Genomic DNA, 19,256 nt, shown 5'->3' on the forward strand with positions numbered 1-19,256 from the left:
CTGACATGTTTCTATCTATCTAATCTATGTGTGATGCTCTATTCTTTCTGTTATAAATTGTCGGGTACCGATGCTGAATTGCCGGCCTGCTTTTTTAAAGATACGGTGCATGAAAACACTAATATTTTTTTAAATATTCCTGTAACACTAAATGACAAGTACAGTAACTAACACTGTCACTGTACTTCTTATATATGTGACCGACATGTTTCTATCTATCTAATCTATGTGTGATGCTCTATTTTTTCTGTTCTAAATTGTCGGGTACCGGTGTATGCCGCTGCTGAATTGCCGGCTTTTCATGTTTCACTGTGAGCACTGTTCCCATCGATTTGGGCAACCACTGTAATGCCACAACCACCATGGCTGTGGCATTACAGTAAGTGGCAGACAATCCCTGCATGATTGGTGCTCTAAATAGCGCCAGACATGCAGGACACGCTCTTGGTGCACGAACAGTTATCGAACATAACCTCGAACAGCCGAATTTTTTGCAAATCGTTCGCGTTCGTCGAACGACACGAACACCGCCCAAAACAGCTCAAATTTGAGATTGGCGAACAGTTCTAGTCGAACACCGCTCATCTCTACCAACAACCACAAAATGCAACTTATTCAGCCTGGGAGATCCCAAGTGCCAACTTCACAGTAAGGAGAAGGACTACCCCCAGGCTATACCACTCCCAACCGTTTCCGGTACAGGTCTTACTCGTAATTCTACCCTGACCAGGACACGTGGTCCTCTCAGGAATATAATCTTTCACCCGCCTCCCGCCTTAATTACAATTGATTCCGGGTACCTTGTTTTCCCCTTGATATATATATATATATATATATATATATATATTTACACGACCAATCACTTGGACCAACACAAAATGTACACAGTACACTGTCCTCTTTGTGGGCACTCAGGGCGGACGCCCTAACAGAATATCCTCAAACAGAAAACAACTGGACTTGTTATTCTGATGTCCAACCACTAGATTTGATCAGCTTCCTAGTCAATAATTTCTCTATTACAGGAGCAGAAACAGTTTCAGATCAATCCCAGTATTATTTCACGAAGCTCACCTATGGCGTACACATTTACCAGAGTCTCGATATACTGGAGCTCATACAGTCTCCATCAGTCCATCTGTATTCTCAGTAATAGTAATGTTCCTTGCGATGCTGTGAATCCTATCTAGCTCTCCCTAACTAACAATTTGGGTCACTTTTAGGCTCCCAATGCTCCGTGTCTTTCCGGCAGAACCTTTCCTCCTCAAAATCACCTCACGACGACTCTCTGCTTTCTACTTCCTGTTTTCAGTGTTTCCTTCTCTTGTTCAATGGTGACCTCTAGTGGCCCAACTAAATTATTGCGGCATCATATCTTATAAAATTAACATACCACATTACAAAAAATGTCTGACTGCTGTGCTTGCCAACAAGGGTTTTGCCACTAAGCATTAAGTGTTGTTTGCCAGAGGAATCAAATACTTATTTTTTGCTGCAAAATGCAAATAAATATATCTAATTTATACAATGTGATTTTCTTGATTTTATTTTGGATATTCTATCTCTCAATGTTAAAATTAACCTACCCTTAAAATTATTGACTGTTCATGTCTTTGTCAGTGGGCAAACTTACAAAAACAGCAAGGGATCAAATAATTATTTCCTTTTCTGTATATGTTTTTTAATTTGTAATTCTCAATAAAATGTATGAATTTTTAGAGACTATATGCACCTATCTTTTCTTTGGGCGGTATTTATAGTTCAGGTGTGTCTTTAGTAATTAGTAAATATTCATGCTCTATATGTTGGTAGTCATTAGCATAATGCCACCACAAAAGGATAGTAAAAATAACCGACCCTATAAACTAAATAAGCACATAATAAAGCAAAACCTAAATAATAGCAAAATGCACAAAGTGCTGGTAATATGCAGTGATTATGAGCATGAAATATATGCTGAAACAGCAACCAAAAAATAATTAAATTAAAAAAATAGAATAAAAGCCAACACATGATTGTATCGGTGAAACTTGTAAAGATGCTCAACAAGAGAATATGTATAGTATAATGCTGAGACTTGTGTGAATAGATTACAGAAGGTAGGTGTGAGCAGCCTTTAACAGGTTTTCCTCCAAAATTGCCTAGCGTTTAGCTCCATCCATCTTAGCATCAACTCTCACCAGCTTCTCTGTCCCTGCTGAAGAAAAGCATCCCCACAGCATGATGCTGCCACCACCATGTGTGATGGTGGGGATGGTGTTTTCAGGGTCATGTGCAGTGTTAGTTTGCCGCCATGCATAGCATTTTGCATTTAGCCCAAAACAGTTCTACTTTAGTCTCATCTGACCAGAGCACTCTCTTCCACATACTTGCTGTGTCGCATTTATAGCTTTTCGCAAATTGAAAAGAGGACTTCTTATGGTTTGCTTTCAAAAATGGCTCTCTTCTTGCCACTCTTCTATAAAGGCCAGATTTTTGGAATGTATGACCTGTGGACAGATTCTCCCACCTGAGCTGCAGATCTCTACAGCTCCTCCAGAGTGACCATAGGCCTCTTGGCTGCTTCTCTAATTAGTGCTCTCCTTGTATAGGGATGTTAGTTTAGGGGGACGACCATGTTCTGGTAGGTTTTCAGTTGTGGTATACTCCTTCCATTTTTGTATGATGGATTGAACAGTTGCCCATAAGATGTTTGCACTAACTTTTTATAACCTAACCTTGCTTTACTCTTTCCACAACCTTACCTCTGACCTGTCTGGATTTTTTCTTGCATTTAATAATGCTTTTTCATCATTAATATTCTCAAACAAACCTCTGAGACCTTCACAGAACAGCTCTAGTTATACTGAGAATAAATTACAAACAAGTGGACTCAATCGTTAATTATAAGTGGTGCTTAGCGCATACAGTAATAAAGTATAGTCTCAGAAGTGGGCAGAGGGCACATTGACTGAATTTGAAATTTTTTTCCATGCAGAATCAGCCAAATGGTGGCCAGTTGCGCCATATTTCTGAACTGGAATAGGCCATCAAAATGTAAAAAAAAATCAAACATCCTTATTAGTGATGAGTGAGTATTTTCTGTTAACCCTTTTGGCGAGCATGCTTGGATCCTTGCCAACTGTCTTAAGAGGTGCACAGTGTTAAGTTTTCGTCATTCAGTGCTCATGATTTGCAACTGTTGTACAGCTTTAAAACATGTGAGGAATGTCTAAGAAACAAGCATTCCTCACATGCATTAAAGCTGTCAAACAGCTGCAAATCATGAGCACTGATTGACGAAAACATAACACCCAAGCACCCTGAAGATACTTGGAAAACACCCGAGCATGCTAGTTAATATCGAGTAACGAGCATGCTCGCTCATCACTAATCCTTATACTTACTTCATCGCTCACCTATCTGACCCCTCTGCTTCTCACCGCCACCCATCCAGTATTCGCTGCATCTTTGGATCACATTTGTCAGCATTGAAATCCCCAGGACTCTCACACTAAGCCAGAGCTTCTGGATTTGTTAGGCTCAGGAGAGTTCTTCATTTGTGCTCGCAAAGGTCTCAGCCCACGCCGAGACGTCATAACCCTCACACTGCCCAAGGAAATAATCAAACATGTGCATGGTCCCATAGTCTAACATTGGTCCAGGTGCGATCTGATGTTTTACTCGGACTAAAAATACGCTTGTCTGTTCATGTCACAACTCTGTGTGCCTTCATTTCATGTAGAAGATCAAGTGAGATCTTTTATAATAAGTGTATGTGGGATCCACGAAAATATAAAACCCCTACATGTTCCATCACATGTCCTCTTACACAAACATTTGAATGAGAATACGGTCCCTCTTGAAGGATTTGTCATGTATATCATACTTAATTTTAATTGCAGTAATCATAAAAGGCAGTGATAGGTGACTCGAGTTCTAGAGTGGAAATGTACTTCGCGTCATCCTGACAGGTGAGCCGAGTTTCTTTTTCTAAAAGGTGAAACTAATTACTGACATAAAAGGTGAACTGAGTTCTTGTAATGTGGAGTGTAAGCGAGTTTATAACTATAACAACCACATTAACTATTTAGACCATTTTGGGAGAGAATTGCTCAAAGAAAAGCAAGGGTAGGTTGCGACAAATTTGCAACATTTCTTGATTTAATAAATTGAATGAAAGTGGTTTAGTAAATTTAGTGATAATGGAGCACATTTATGGAGAAAAGTTTTACATGAGGGCAACATGTACTCATCTCTTTTGTTATTAAAGAGAGTCTATCACCCCTAAAACTAAATTTACATCACTTTGATGGAACTGCAAGAGGCTGCATTTTTTGAACAGTGAAAACATGCAACATCGAAAACTTACCGAAAACTCATTGTGCGAACTTACCCTTGTGTAGATTAAATCGATTCATTTAAAAAAGAAATTGCATAAATCGTATGATCTCTATTCTCAGTGAAAGCCATGTTTGTATATCACCTATTGAACAAATTTACAAGTGCTGGTTTGGAAAAACTTATTTAACAATTGGGTACATAAGATTTAATTGCCTCATGGATGAGTCGGTTGATGGGTGATTGAAAGAAAGAGCTTTACAATGTCTATAGATCTTCTCGAGTTAGATTTCATCAAGTAAGGTCAGTTCACAGACTAAATATTTTCTCAGTGTTTGCTCCAGTATATAAGGCACCGTGATAATACATTACACACGGACTGTAGAGAGAAGAGACATCCAGCTGTATCCTCTGCATTGCTTGGTAAGCAACTAAATCATTCTAAAGGTTTTAATTACATTTAAATCTGACAAGAAATATTCTAATTATTTATAATTTCTAAATATAAATATAAATTTGATTTAAAAAATATTGTAAAACATATTGCAGATTTACAATGTAACTATTACAGACATACATTTGCTGTCTGTAATAATGTTTTATTTGTTATTCGTGTATTAAGTTAAAGAGAATCTGTAAGCTTAATACATGGTGGCACTCGGGGGACTTGGGCAAGCTGTCGAGTTCCATTTAACTTATAAATAAAAAATGAAAAGAAAGGGTAAAATCTGCTCCACCGGTGGATCATGGATGAGAGGTTATTGGTATCCAGAAAAGACATTGTGGTTTGTCCTGATGAAGAAGTTTTGAACTTCAAAACGCGTTGACAAATAAACCACATTTCTTGATACCAATTACCTTTCATCCTTGATCCATTTTCCATTTTTTGTTTATATTGATTTGTAGGTCTGCAGCAGCCTTAAGCTTATTAGTGGTTTTGTCACCTAACCACACAAGGTGAGTACCATTGCCTTTCAGTCTCCTCACTGTTACTCAGATAAAACCGTATTGCACTTATTGTTATTTCAGTTGTATTCACCTTAGTTAACTTGGAAAGGCATTTTCTCATTTAGAAGTAGAGGTCCCACATCTGGGAAAGCAAAGAGAACAAGAAAAATCCAGCATCGGTCGCATATAGATAGGTATGATTAAAACATGACTTTTATGGCGACATTGAAACACGAGACAATAAAAAGGCATATAGCACAAAAATAGGGGGGGGCGGAAAACAGGAGAGCCGGGAACATAGGTCTATGCATTTCAAGCGTGTATGCTCTTAGTCCTGATGTGTTTTAATCATACCTATCTACATGCTGCGGATGCTGGATTTTTTTTGTTCTCTTTGCTATTGTTGCCCAGCAGCTGGACTGGACTTTCTGTGCCCTGCACCTACATTGAGGTATTTTTTCTACTTTTGGCGAGCTGATATTATTATTCCTTTTTCCCCCTTTCCCTGCATTTATATATATAGTACAGACCAAAAGTTTGGACACACCTTCTCATTTAAAGATTTTTCTGTATTTTCATAACTATGGAAATTGTACATTCACACTGAAGGCATCAAAACTATGAATTAACACATGTGGAATTATATACTTAACTAAAAAGTGTGAAACAACTGAAAATATGTCTTATATTCTAGGTTCTTCAAAGTAGCCACCTTTTGCTTTGATGACTGCTTTGCACACTCTTGGCATTCTCTTGATGAACTTCAAGAGGTAGTCACCGGAAATGGTTTTTACTTCACAGGTGTGCCCTGTCAGGTTTAATAAGTGGGATTTCTTGCCTTATAAATGGGGTTGGGACCATCAGTTGTGTTGTGTAGAATTCTGGTGGATACACAACTGATAGTCCAACTGAATAGACTGTTAGAATTTGTATTATGGCAAGAAAAAAGCAGCTAAGTAAAGCAAAACGAGTGGCCATCATTACTTTAAGAAATGAAGGTCAGTCAGTCCGAAAAATTGGGCAGACTTTGAAAGTGCCCCAAGTGCAGTTGCAAAAGTCATCAAGCGTTATAAAGAAACTGGCTCACATGAGGACCACCCCAGGAAAGGAAGACCAAGAGTCACCTCTGCATCTGAGGATAAGTTTATCCGAGTCACCAGCCTCAGAAATCGCAGGTTAACAGCAGCTCAGATTAGAGACCAGGTCAATTCCACACAGAATTCTAGCAGCAGACACATATCTGCAACAACTGATAAGAGGAGACTTTGTGCAGCAGGCCTTCATGGTAAAATAGCTGCTAGGAAACCACTGCTAAGGACAGGCAACAAGCAGAAGAGACTTGTTTGGGCTAAAGAACACAAGGAATGGACATTAGACCACTGGAAATCTTTGCTTTGGTCTGATGAGTCCAAATTTGACATCTTTGGTTCCAACCACCGTGTCTTTGTGTGACGCAAAAAAGGTGAACGGATGGACTCTACATGCCTGGTTCTCACCGTGAAGCATGGAGGAGGAGGTGTGATGGTGTGGGGGTGCTTTGCTGGTGACACTGTTGGGGATTTATTCAAAATTGAAGGCATACTGAACCAGCATGGCTACCACAGCATCTTGCAGCGGCATGCTATTCCATCCGGTTTGCGTTTAGTTGGACCATCATTTATTTTTCAACAGAACAATGACCCCAAACACACCTCCAGGCTGTGTAAGGGCTATTTGACCAAGAAGGAGAGTGATGGGGAGCTACGCCAGATGACCTGGCCTCCACAGTCACCAGACCTGAACCCAATCGAGATGGTTTGGGGTGAGCTGGACTGCAGAGTGAAGGCAAAAGGGCCAACAAGTGCTAAGCATCTCTGGGAACTCCTTCAAGATTGTTGGAAGAACATTTCCGGTGACTACCTCTTGAAGCTCATCAAGAGAATGCCAAGACTGTGCAAAGCAGTCATCAAAGCAAAAGGTGGCTACTTTGAAGAACCTAGAATATAAGACATATTTTCAGTTGTTTCACACATTTTTTGTTAAGTATATAATTCCACATGTGTTAATTCATAGTTTTGATGCCTTCAGTGTGAATGTACAATTTTCATAGTCATGAAAATACAGAAAAATCTTTAAATGAGATGGTGTGTCCAAACTTTTTGTCTGTACTGTATATATATATATATATATATGTGTATATATATATATATATATATATTTATATACATATATATATATAAACATGTATATATATATGTATATTTATATATATTTCCCACATCTGGGACGCCTATCTACAGGAAGAACATAATATTCAAGGAGAGGTGACTGTTCTTCATTAGTGCAAAATTTCACATTTGATTTTCAATGGAAAGTTACAGGCACGTTGTTTCATTATCACATCTTCAGGAGTGTTCAGCTTCCATTACTCACAGCTACCTATTTGCATAGTAGGAGTGCATTCCTGAAGATTGATAGTTCAGACCCGTGGCATCCTCTGTTCCAACTTATGTGCTCTCCCAAGCTGAAAGCAGAGGGGGCAGCTTTGCCTCTATATCATTGAAGGAGCACAAAGTCACTGAATCTGCCTGGATCAACTTCATAGCGATGCTTACAAATTCAAAGTCCGACTTCACAATGAGTTTGATCCTCAGGTCAGTAGATCTGTCGAGGCTTAAACATGGTACCTTAGAAATCCTGAATTGGGTGTATGTGCACATGGTGCCATTGATAGTAATGATGCAAACTGAGTCAACGTTTGATCGGTGAGACATAATTTTCCTCTGTATCAACCTCATCTGGTAAACACCTCAAATAGGCAGATACGGCTAAGAATGATGTCCAACAGAGAATACAGTAAGTCCAGATAGTGCCACTTACATCGTGTTCAGGCTTACTTGGGGAGATGATGGTGCAGCAAGCAGAAAGGCATGTGGGAAGTAAGAACTTGCCGCTCTCAGGAATCTTAGGAGCAGCAAAACAGATGCAGTGAAACCCTACAGGGATGGAAGCAAGTTAAAGAGTGGTGTGGACAGAAGGTGGAGTAGACCAAATGAAAGTCTTGAGACTCAATCCTAAAACACAGGATTCTAATCTTAAAAGGCCTTATGTCATTGAGCCACGTCGGGCAACATGCAAAACCCGATGTGGAGCACAACAGATGAAGGCGGACCAAGGTGAAGTAAGCAGAGCCTGGATAACCGGGACAGGTTTATAACACATCAGGATTAAATGCAATGTGATCTCAGCTGTAGCTTTTATTTGCTGAACTTCTTGCGTAGTATAATGATCACCTCAAATAGACTAATGTGGTTAATCCACAAGCAAAAAATTTTAAAATTAGAAATCCCTCCATTCTCGAGGATCATTATTAAGAGATAAATTACAAAGTTGCTTGTTTTTACAAACACTGAGCAATTTTATACATTTAGGAAGTTGCAATGACTCCTTTAAAATAGCAAGTGTCCTCCTTTCTCCTTTTTACTTTATGGTGCGCTTCTGGAGTTTGAAAGATCCTCTCATCAGCTATGGCCCAATTCAGCAAAGTTATTATACTTAAATGCGAATTATGCTTTATCACTCTTTTCATAAATCAATAGTAGAATAAATAGTCCAGCTCATCGTTGCACATGTATGATGAGATCCGGAGCACGGATAGTGTGTCCGCTTGTATGCCACAATCAGGAAAGGAAGAAAAGTAATCTATTTGTAAGAAAAAGTAATCTTTTTACTAAGTGTACAATACAAACTGGTGATAGGTTAAAACTCGAACATCTACCCATTTCAGGTGCTTAACGCACCCTTAATCATGAAGATTACTTTTCCGTGAAGCTGAATTACCTTCCTTCTTTTCATAAATAAATAACAAGAAACTTTGTCACTTAACAAACATTTCTTTCCTTCTCCCTGTCTCATAAAATCACACTCCACTCTGAAAAAAACAGCTCAAATTTGTATTGCATAAACAAGACAGACTGCCAGCTCCCTGTAGAATCATATATTGCGTAGCCTGATATAGCCTATGGAAAGGGGAAGAAGGGGAAAGAGAGAGGAGCAAAATGAGAAAACAAGTAAGGAGAGACACAGAAAGATTGTGCTGAACTTTCTAACAAATCTTTTACACCACTAAAGAGCTGAATATACATGCACAAAGCTTAGTACTGCTGTCTATACTGCTGTTTCTGTCCATGTCTGCAGAATCCCTGTAATATAATGGACAGAAATAGTGTTATTACTCAGATATCAAAGATTATTCTGAAAACTTAAGTGAAAGTATAGTTGCCAGAGATGAGCGCATCAGGCAAAATTTAAATTTGCTTGTTTCCGTGTATTTCCTGTGAAATTCGAGAAGTCATTCTCCGCACATTTAATGTCCCTTATTATGCTCTATCGTTCCCAGAGCATAATAACTGTAACGTGTAAAAAAATAGTTAATATCCTTATACTAACCTCACTGCTCACCTCTCCGGCCCCTCAGCTCTTCACCACCTGTCCAATACTCGTTGCATCTTTGTATTGGCATTGGCAGCTGTGAAATACCCGGTTCTTGGCTTTCTAGATCTGGTAGGGTTCTGTGCATGCGCCCTTGTTTGTGAAAATTGATTCTCAAAGTGTTCAAAGTCATGTGAAACCATGAATTTCAGGAGATTTGACTCAAACCTAATCATCTACAGATTGATCTGCTCATCTTTAATGTATAGTATAGGAGTAAAAATTATTAGTAACATCTAATTGTCTACAAAAACAAGATTCCATTTACAAGGTTGTTATCTCAAAAATGATTAACTGAGAGGTAACACATGTTCTAGATATAAATGTGATGTTCTACTTAGATTTACTTTAAAAATTTGACACCTCTTTTGTGGACCCACCCAAGAATCAACTCTTCTAGGAAACAATCTCATACTCATAATTGCTGGTCTGCCCAAACGTCAAAAACAAATAATTGGTTTTAAAATGAGTTCCACGAACTAAAAGAATTGAAATTATTGCCTGAACTATCTAAAAAGATTTGGTGAGTACGAAATAAGTAGCAAATAATTCTGAAAAGGTTTGTTCTTCTGTTGTCATGAACCCACCATTTATGCAGCATGTCGGATTGAATCCCATACCTGAATCACCAATCCTCCAGAATTCTGTGATAATCGATCATCAATGGTTAAGAAGATACATGACCTTCACCTATAAACATTGTAATACAACTTAAGACTTTTTGTTTCTCTACCACAGGTTTTTCTGAGGATATGTTGCCTCTTGATCCAGTCACAGTTCTTTTGTCCATCGTAACATGTATTATCTTGGCAACTGTTATATATAAACAGAAGGAACGTGTTCACCCAAATTATCCTCCTGGTCCAAAGCCATGGCCAATAATCGGAAATATTCTCAACCTGAATGTGCAGAAACCTTACTTATCATTTCAAGAGGTAAGATCTGGAGATCTTTGACTGTTCTTAAATTGAAAATGCATTCCAAGGCTGAAGACATCTACATCGATTACACAGCAATTGGTTGAGATGACTGAGGAAAGATTACTCTGCTTGATGATCTGGCAATAATATGACACTGTACTGTCATCTTATAAATATCTGCAGTGCCTCTTAAATTTTAGTGGAGTATCATGACATAGACCTAAAACAGACCAACTTCTCATATTTGTACATGACTATCTTAGCTCCACCTCATCACAGTGAAACAAGCCAAGCCCAGGAAAAAGAGAATGGTAACATTTCAGATGAGAAACCATAGATGACACAAATGTTAGTCTCTTTATCACATATCCAGACTCCGGAATCATAATTGTTAAGCTATAGTTTGGGTCTCTGTTAGAGGTTTTCCATTTGTGGCCAGGGCTTTAAGTTACGCCTTAAAAAAAAAGTTTAAAAGAGATTTGCTCTATGCTTAATGTTTAAGTCCGAAGAAGCCTAGTGATTCTTCAGAGTGTGGTATTTAACAAATTAGCCATCAACTTTAAGTGACTTTTGTTCTGAAAACTAGGATACTAACAAACATCAAAACTCGAAATTATGGAGAAGCTGTGAACTTGCCTCCATTTTACACAGAAAAGTCCCCAAAGTGACAGAAACAATCTTTTTGAATAAACTCAGCCCTCTTTTGCTCTAGTTTTTGCAGGACAGTCCTTCAAAAAACAGCACTGTTGGTATATATGTACTTGTAGCTATGTAGCTACAGTGAGAAAAAAAAGTATTTAGTCAGCCACCAATTGTGCAAGTACTCCCACTTAAAAAGATGAGAGAGGCCTGTAATTGACATCATAGGTAGACCTCAACTATGAGAGACAAAATGAGAAACAAATCCTGAAAATCACATTGTCTAATTTGGAAAGAAATGTTTTTCAAATTTTGGTGGAAAATAAGTATTTGTCAATTAAAAACAAGCAAGATTTCTGGCTCTCACAGACCTGTAACTTCTTTTTTAACCCCTTTCTGGCCCAGGGTGTACTATACGTATCTGTGCCCTGGGCCTTATGGGCCAGATATATATTGGTACGCCTTGGCGATTTCACCCGCACACAAGAGGTGCGGGCGAGATCGCCGCCAGGTGTCAGCTGATTGTCACAGCTGACATCCGATGCTATGTGCAGGGAGCGGTCACGCACCATTCCCTGCACATTAACCCCCGCAATGTTGCCATCAAAGTTAATCGCAGCATTGCGGGGGCAAGGGGGGAGGTGATTGTTATACTCACCTCTCTTTCCGGCGTTCAGCGTTGTCTGCAGCGGCTTCCGGATGTTGTCATGACGACCCAATATCGTCATAACAACATCCAGGTCACCAGGAGGCAGGACGTTACTTTGGTAATGCGCAGAGCATGACTAAAGTAATGTCTCCCCGGTGTGCAGCGCTGACAGGCTACATAGCTTAGGGAGCAGCTGTAAAAGAAAAAAAAAGTGTAGCAAAGTGAAAAAAAAAAAAATTGTAAAAATATAAAAGAAATGAAAAAATAATCCCCAAAAATTTTTAATATATTGAACCCATAATATTGACTTATTATGAAAAAAATAAATAAACCAATATAAGTACACATATTTGGTATCGCCAAGTCCGAAACGACCTGACCTATAAAACTGTCCCACTAGTTAACCCCTTTAGTGAACACGGTAAAAAAAAAATTAAAAACGAAGCAAAAAATGATGCTTTATCATCATACCGGCAAACAAAAAATGGAATAACACGCGATCAAATAGACGAATGCAAATAAAAATGGTACCGCTGAAATCATCATCTTGTCCCGCAAAAAACAAGCCGCCATAACGCTCCAACGGCTGAAAAATAAAAAAGTTATAGCTCTCAGAATAAAGTGATGCAAAAACAATTCTTTTTTCTATAAAATAGTTTTTATTGTGGAAAAGCGCAAAAACATAAAAAAAATATAAATGTGGTACCGCTGTAAACATACTGACCTGAAGAATAAAGCTGCCTTATCAATTTTACCACACACAGAACGGCATAATAAAAAAACAATTCCTGAATTGTTGGGTTTTGTTTGCACTGCCTCCCAAAAATCGGAATAGAAAGTGATCGAAACATGTCACGTGTCCGAAAATGGTACCAATAAAAACGTCAACTTGTCCCGCAAAAAACAAGTCATCACATGACTTTTTCAGCCGAAATATGGAAAAATTATAGCTCTCAAAATATGGCGATACAAAAACTTGTCTTTGCAAGAAAAAGGTTTTCTTTTAGTGCGTGACAGCTGTCAATCATAAAAACTCAATATGAATCTAGTATCGATGTAATTGCACCAACGCGAAGAATAAAGTTGTTTAATCACTTATACCGCATGAGGAACAGCGTAAAAAATAAACTAAAAAATGGTTAGGATTGTGCTAGGTTTAGGGTTGTGCTAGGGTTAGGGCTTTGCTAGGGTTAGGGTTGGCCTAGGGTTAGGCTTAGGGCTGGGGTTAGGGTTGGGCTAGGGTTAGGGTTGGACAAGGGTTAGGGTTAGGGTTGGGGTTAGGCTTGTGTTGGGATTGGGAAGAAAAAAATATGATGACGATATGACAACTAATGTATAGAGCAAGTGCTCACTACTTGAGTTTTCATCGGGTGCTTGGGTATGCACTAAGTATAACGGAGGCTCGAGTGACATGCTCGAGTCTCTGCGCCAAATATTTTGCAGCTGTTATACAGCCAAAAAAACCTTGCGGAGATTGCCTGCCATGCACTTGCAATCCCCGCATGTTTTTTTTTGGGTGTCTTGTAATTGTGAAACATGCGGGGCGGGGACTTGAGCATGTCACTCGAGCACCCGCGATACTTGGTGCATAGCCGAGTACCCGATGCAAACTCAAGTAGCGAGCACTTGCGCTCAATAGCAATGACAATTTATTCAATATGATGACCTATTGTTATCAAATTCTGTGTCGTACCTCTGGGTTCAAAGTGTTCACTATACCCCTTGATAAATTCCTTGAGGGATCTAGTTTCCAAACTCAAATCACTTGGAGGGGGTTTACACTGATTAGGCACATCAGGGGTTCCCCAAAAGCAACATGGCGTCCGCTAATTATTCAAACAAATTTTACATTCAAAAAGTCAAATGGTGCTCCTTCCCTTCCGAACCCTGCCAAGCGCCCAAACAGTGGTTTTCCCCACATATGGGGTATCTGCTTACTCAGGAGAAATTGTACAACAAAATGCATGGTGCAATTTCTCCTGTTACCCTTATGAAATTGCAAAATTGGAGGCTGAAAAACATTTTTGTTGGAAAAATGTGAAAGTTTTATTTTTACGGCTCAATGTTATAAACTTATGTGAAGCACCTGGGGATTCAGGGTGCTCACTACACATCTAGATAAGTTCCCTGGGGGGTCTAGTTTCCAAAATGTGGTTACTTGTAGGGGAGTCTCTACTGTTTAGACACATCAGGGGTTCTCCAAACGCAACATGGCATCTGCTAATTATTCAAGCAAATTTTACATTCAAAAAGTCAAATGGCGCTCCTTCCCTTCCGAATCCTGCCGTGTGCCCAAACAGTGGTTTTCCCCCACATATGGAGTTTTGACTTACTCAGGAGAAATTGCACCACAAATTGCATAGTGCAATTTCTCCTGTTATCCTTATGAAAATGCAAAATTAGGAGCTGAAAAACATTTTTGTTTAAAAGTGTGAAAAATTTATTTTTATGGCTCAAGGTTATAAACTTCTGTGAAGCACTTGGGGGTTCAGGGTGCTCATCACACATCTAGATAAGTTCCCTGGGGGGTCTAGTTTCCAAAATGGGGCCACTTGTGGGGGGTTTCTACTGTTTAGACACATCAGGGTCTCCAAAAACGCAACATGGCGTCCGTTAATTATTCAAGCAAATTTTACATTCAAAAAGTCAAATGGCGCTCAATTCCTTCCGAACCCTGTTGTGCTCCCAAACAGTGGTTTTCCCCCACATATGGGGAATCAGTGTGCTCAGGAGGAATTGCACAACAAATTTTGGGCTTCATTTTTTAATGATACCCTTGCGAAAAAAAAAATTGAGATCTAAAGTAACGTTTGTTGAAAAAAATAAATGTTCATTTTTTTCTTCCACATTCCAAAAATTCCTATGAAGCAACTGAAGGGTTAATAAACTCCGTCAATGTGGTTTTGAGCCCCTTGAGGGGTGCAGTTTTTAGAATGTTGTCATTTTGGGGTATTTTCTGTCATGAAAGCCCCTCAAAATCACTTCAAATGTGATGTGGTCCCTAAAAAAATGGTTTTGTAAATGTTGTTGAAAAATGAGAAATCGCTGGTCAATTTTTAACCCTTATAGCTCCCTAATAAAAAAAATGTTGGTTCCAAAATTGTGCTGATGTAAAGTAGACATGTGGGAAATGTTATTTATTAACTATTTTGTGTGACATGTCTCTCTGATTTAAGGGCATGAAAATTCAAAGTTTGAAAATTTAAAAAATTTCGCCAAATTTCCATTTTTTTCACAAATAAACACAAGTGATGTTGAATAAATTTTACCACTATCATGAAGTACAATATGTCATGAAAAAACAATCTCAGAATCAGTGGGATCCGTTGAAGCGTACCAGAGTAATTACCTCATAAAGTGACAGTTGTCAGAATTGTAAAAATTGGCCTGGTCATTAACGTGCAAACCACCCCCGGGGGAAAAGGGGTTAAGAGGCTACTGTGTCCTCCACTCATTACCTGTAGTACTGGCACCTGTTTGAACTTGCTATCAGTATAAAAGACACCTATCCGGAACCTCAAACAGTCACGCTCCAAACTCCACTACGCTGAAGACCAAAGAGCCGTCGAAGTACACCAGAAACAAAATTGTAGCCCTGCACCAGGCTGTGAAGAAGACTGAATCTGCAATACGCAAGCAGCTTGGTATGAAAAAATCAACTGTGGGAGCAATAATTAGAAAATGGAAGACATACAAGTCCACTGATAATCACCCTCGATCTTGGGCTCCACACAAGATCTCACCCCTTGGGGTCAAAATTATCTCAAGAACGGTGAGTAAAAATTCCAGAACCACATGGGGGGATCTAGTGAATGACCTGCAGAGAGCTGGGACCAATGTTACTCAGGCTACCATCAGTAACACACTATTCTGCCAGGGACTCAGATCCTGCAGTGCCAGAAGTGTCCCCCTCCTTAAGCTATTACATGTCCGGGCCCATCTGAAGTTTGCTAGAGAGCATTTGGATGATCCAGAAGAGTATTGGGAGAATGCCATATGGTCAGATCAAACCAAAGTAGAACTGTTTGGTAGAAACACGACGAGTTGTGTTTGGAGGAGAAAGAACGCCAAGTTGCATCCAAAGAACACCATACCTACTGTGAAACATAGGGGTGACAACACCATGCTTTGGGGCTGTTTCTCTGCCAAGGTACCAGGACGACTGATCCGTGTACATGAAAGAATGAATGGGGCCATGTATCGTGAGATTTTGAGTGCAAACATCCTTCCTTCAGCAAGGGCATTGAAGATGAAATGTGGCTGGTTCTTTCAGCATGACAATGATCCCAAGCACACCGCCAGAGCAATGAAGGAGTGGCTTCGTAAGAAGCATTTCTAGGTCCTGGAGTGGCCCAGCCAGTATCCAGAACTAAACCCTATAAAAGAACATTGGAGGGAGTTGAAAGTCCGTGTTGCCCAGTGACAGCCCCAAAACATCACTGCTCTAGAGGAGATGTGTATGGAGGGATGGGCCAACATACCAGCAACAGTGTGTGCCAACCTTGTGAAGACTTACAGAAAACGTTTAACCTCTGTCATTGTCAGGAAAGGATATATAACAAAGTATCATTGTCAGCAAAGGATATATAACAAAGTATTGAGATGAACTTTTGTAATTGACCAAATACTTATTTTCCACCAAAATTTGAAAAAAATAATTCTTTCCAAATCAGACAATGTGATTTTCAGGATTTGTTTTCTCTCTCATAGTTGAGGTCTACATATGATGTTAATTACAGGTCTCTCTCATCTTTTTAAGTGGGAGAACTTGCACAATTGGTGGCTGACTAAATATTTTTTTCCCCACTGTATATGTATTGAAGTGGAGACACATCTGTTTGCTTTACAATAGACTTCTATCCTTAATGCACAGACTTGTTTTACAGCTCTCACTTTTGGGAGAAGGAAGTATAGATAAATTGCATATTGAGAAACACATTGCATTTACTGACTAGAGGGAAACTTTATACTCTTATTATTTCTTCTCTTTTGCAGCTCGCAAAGACATACGGCCCAGTGTACAGTATAAAGATTGGAGCCCAGGAGATGGTTGTATTGTCTGGATATGACATTGTAAAAGAAGCTCTTGTGAACCAAGCAGAGGTGTTCGCCGACAGACCGAAAGTACCTGTTCTTATGGATTTTTCCAAAGGATACGGTAATATTTATATGTGCTGTGATTAACCCTTTACTGGCCACATATCTGCCTTTTTTACTGGCCAAAAGATAAGAACATTGAGTTCCCTGATGGGCAAAAATGCATAGGGTGTCAGCGGTATACTAAAGATAACATGCTTCTACATTTGCCATGATGTGTTTTAGCACTGATCATGGCCATTTAACTCCATACTTGCTGCTGTTAATGGTAGCAGTGGTATCTAGAGAGTTTACAGAGGAAGGGGGCTCCTTCTTTAACCCCATTTTGCATCCTTTGATCATGATTGTGTGGTTTCTACAATTGTCTTCAAGAGACCAAATAATAGGCTAAGGATCTGCCAGCTATGATAGCATGTTACAATGTTAGCAACATTTTATTAAAAAAAAAAGAATTTTTAATTTCAATAATTTCTTTCAAAAACTTTATCTGCAGCTTTTTTTTTAAATGGTATCACTTTTTGGGGTTATCAGAAACCTGAATAGTTTTGTAAATTTCCCTGAAAAAAATAAAACTTTTTGGACATCCCAATAAAATAAAGGGGTTTTGAAAAATGATGCCGTCATAAAATATTCACATGGGTAATATTATTTATTTGATTTATTTTTTGTGGTATGCCATCTGGTTTAAGGGTATAAACATTACAGGAGTTTTCCCTCGAACAAAAGTCCATTTTAACCAATAGATCTTGCAATAATAATATTTTCCACAACTGGATGTGTTAAAATAAAATGTTTCTGTGCTGAGTTAATCTTATAAATGTGCTGCTGCTGGCAAAAAAAGCTTAGTAAAGTAGCAATTTTTTTGTGCAACGCAATGTTGGCATTTTCACAAAGTGAAAGTGGGCAGAGCTGGGGTGCGAAATGGGCATGATCGGGCGGCATGGTGGCCACTGCTCATCTAATTCATGATGTTAATCAAATTAACAACAATCTACTATAACAATTTTTTCAGCAATTATCAAGTCCAGTGTATATAATATATTGAACCTGAATGATGCCTCAGTATGATAGAATAAATGTGCAAAATATGCATACTAGTGATGAGCAAGTATGTCTCATTAACCCTTTCGGCGAGGACTCTCGGGTGCTCGCCGAGTATTTTGGCGTGCTCGGCATTTCTCTTACTGTCGCCGCGGCTGCAATTGTCACGGCTGTTAGACAGCTGTGACACATGCAGGGATTGCCTGTCTGACCCGAGTGTGCTCGCCAAAAGGGTTAATGAGACATAATCGCTCATCACTAATGCTTACTCAAAGTACAAAATATGCTTTACTCAGATGTTTGTGCAAAATATGCTCACTCGGAATATGCTTACTCAGGTACAAAGTATGCTTAACATTTCCTCCAAAATAGGCTCATAGCGAGTACATAACTTGTAAGTTCATTATACTTAGGACTTTTAATAACTAATGTACAGTATAGCATGATACTTAGCTTATAGAGATGTTGCTAGTGACCCCTTAATAAGGTCCTTCAGTGCATAAACTCGATATGATGTCCATATAGGTGGATGAGTTGCCAAGTTGCAGCTAATATGGTTCCCACCATGCTGCCAAATGTAGGGATCAATTGTACACTGGTGTGAAAAAGTGTTTTCCCCCTTCCTGGTTTCTTATTCTTTTGCATGTTTGTCAAATTTAAATGTTTCAAATCACAAAACAAATTTATATATTAGACAAAGATAACACAAGTAAACACAGAATGCAGTTTTCAAATGAAGGTCTTTATTATTAAAGGAAAAAGAAATCCAAACCAACAGGGCCATGTGTGAAAAAGTAATTGCCCCCCCCCACTTAAAAAAATAAATTCACTGTGGTTTATCCCATCTTTAGGAACCTGAGTTCACTTTCTCTAGCCACACACAGGCATTATTACTGCCACACCTATTCTCAATCAAGAAATCACTTCAATAGGACCGGCCTGACAAAGTGAAGTAGACCAAAAGATCCTCAAAAGCTAGACACCATTCTGCTATCCAAACAAATTCAGAAACAAATGAGACACAAAGTAATTGAGATCTATCAGTCTGGAAAAGGTTATAAAGCCATTTACAAAGCTTTGGGACTCCAGCAAACCACAGTGAGAACCATAATCCATAAATGGCGAAAACATGGAACAGTGATGAACCTTCCCTGGAGTGGCAGGCTGACCAC

General features: G+C 39.0%; 1 pseudogene; it reads left to right on the forward strand.

Annotated features, from left to right (window-relative positions):
* LOC141258834 (cytochrome P450 2K6-like) overlaps positions 1-19,256 on the forward strand; it is a 228,435-nt pseudogene that overhangs the window by 5,201 nt on the left and 203,978 nt on the right.

The sequence above is a fragment of the Phyllobates terribilis genome, unplaced genomic scaffold, assembly GCF_046119375.1.
Source record: "Phyllobates terribilis strain yellow unplaced genomic scaffold, ASM4611937v1 Scaffold_3__8_contigs__length_932513732, whole genome shotgun sequence".
NCBI classification, from domain to species: Eukaryota; Metazoa; Chordata; class Amphibia; order Anura; family Dendrobatidae; genus Phyllobates; species Phyllobates terribilis.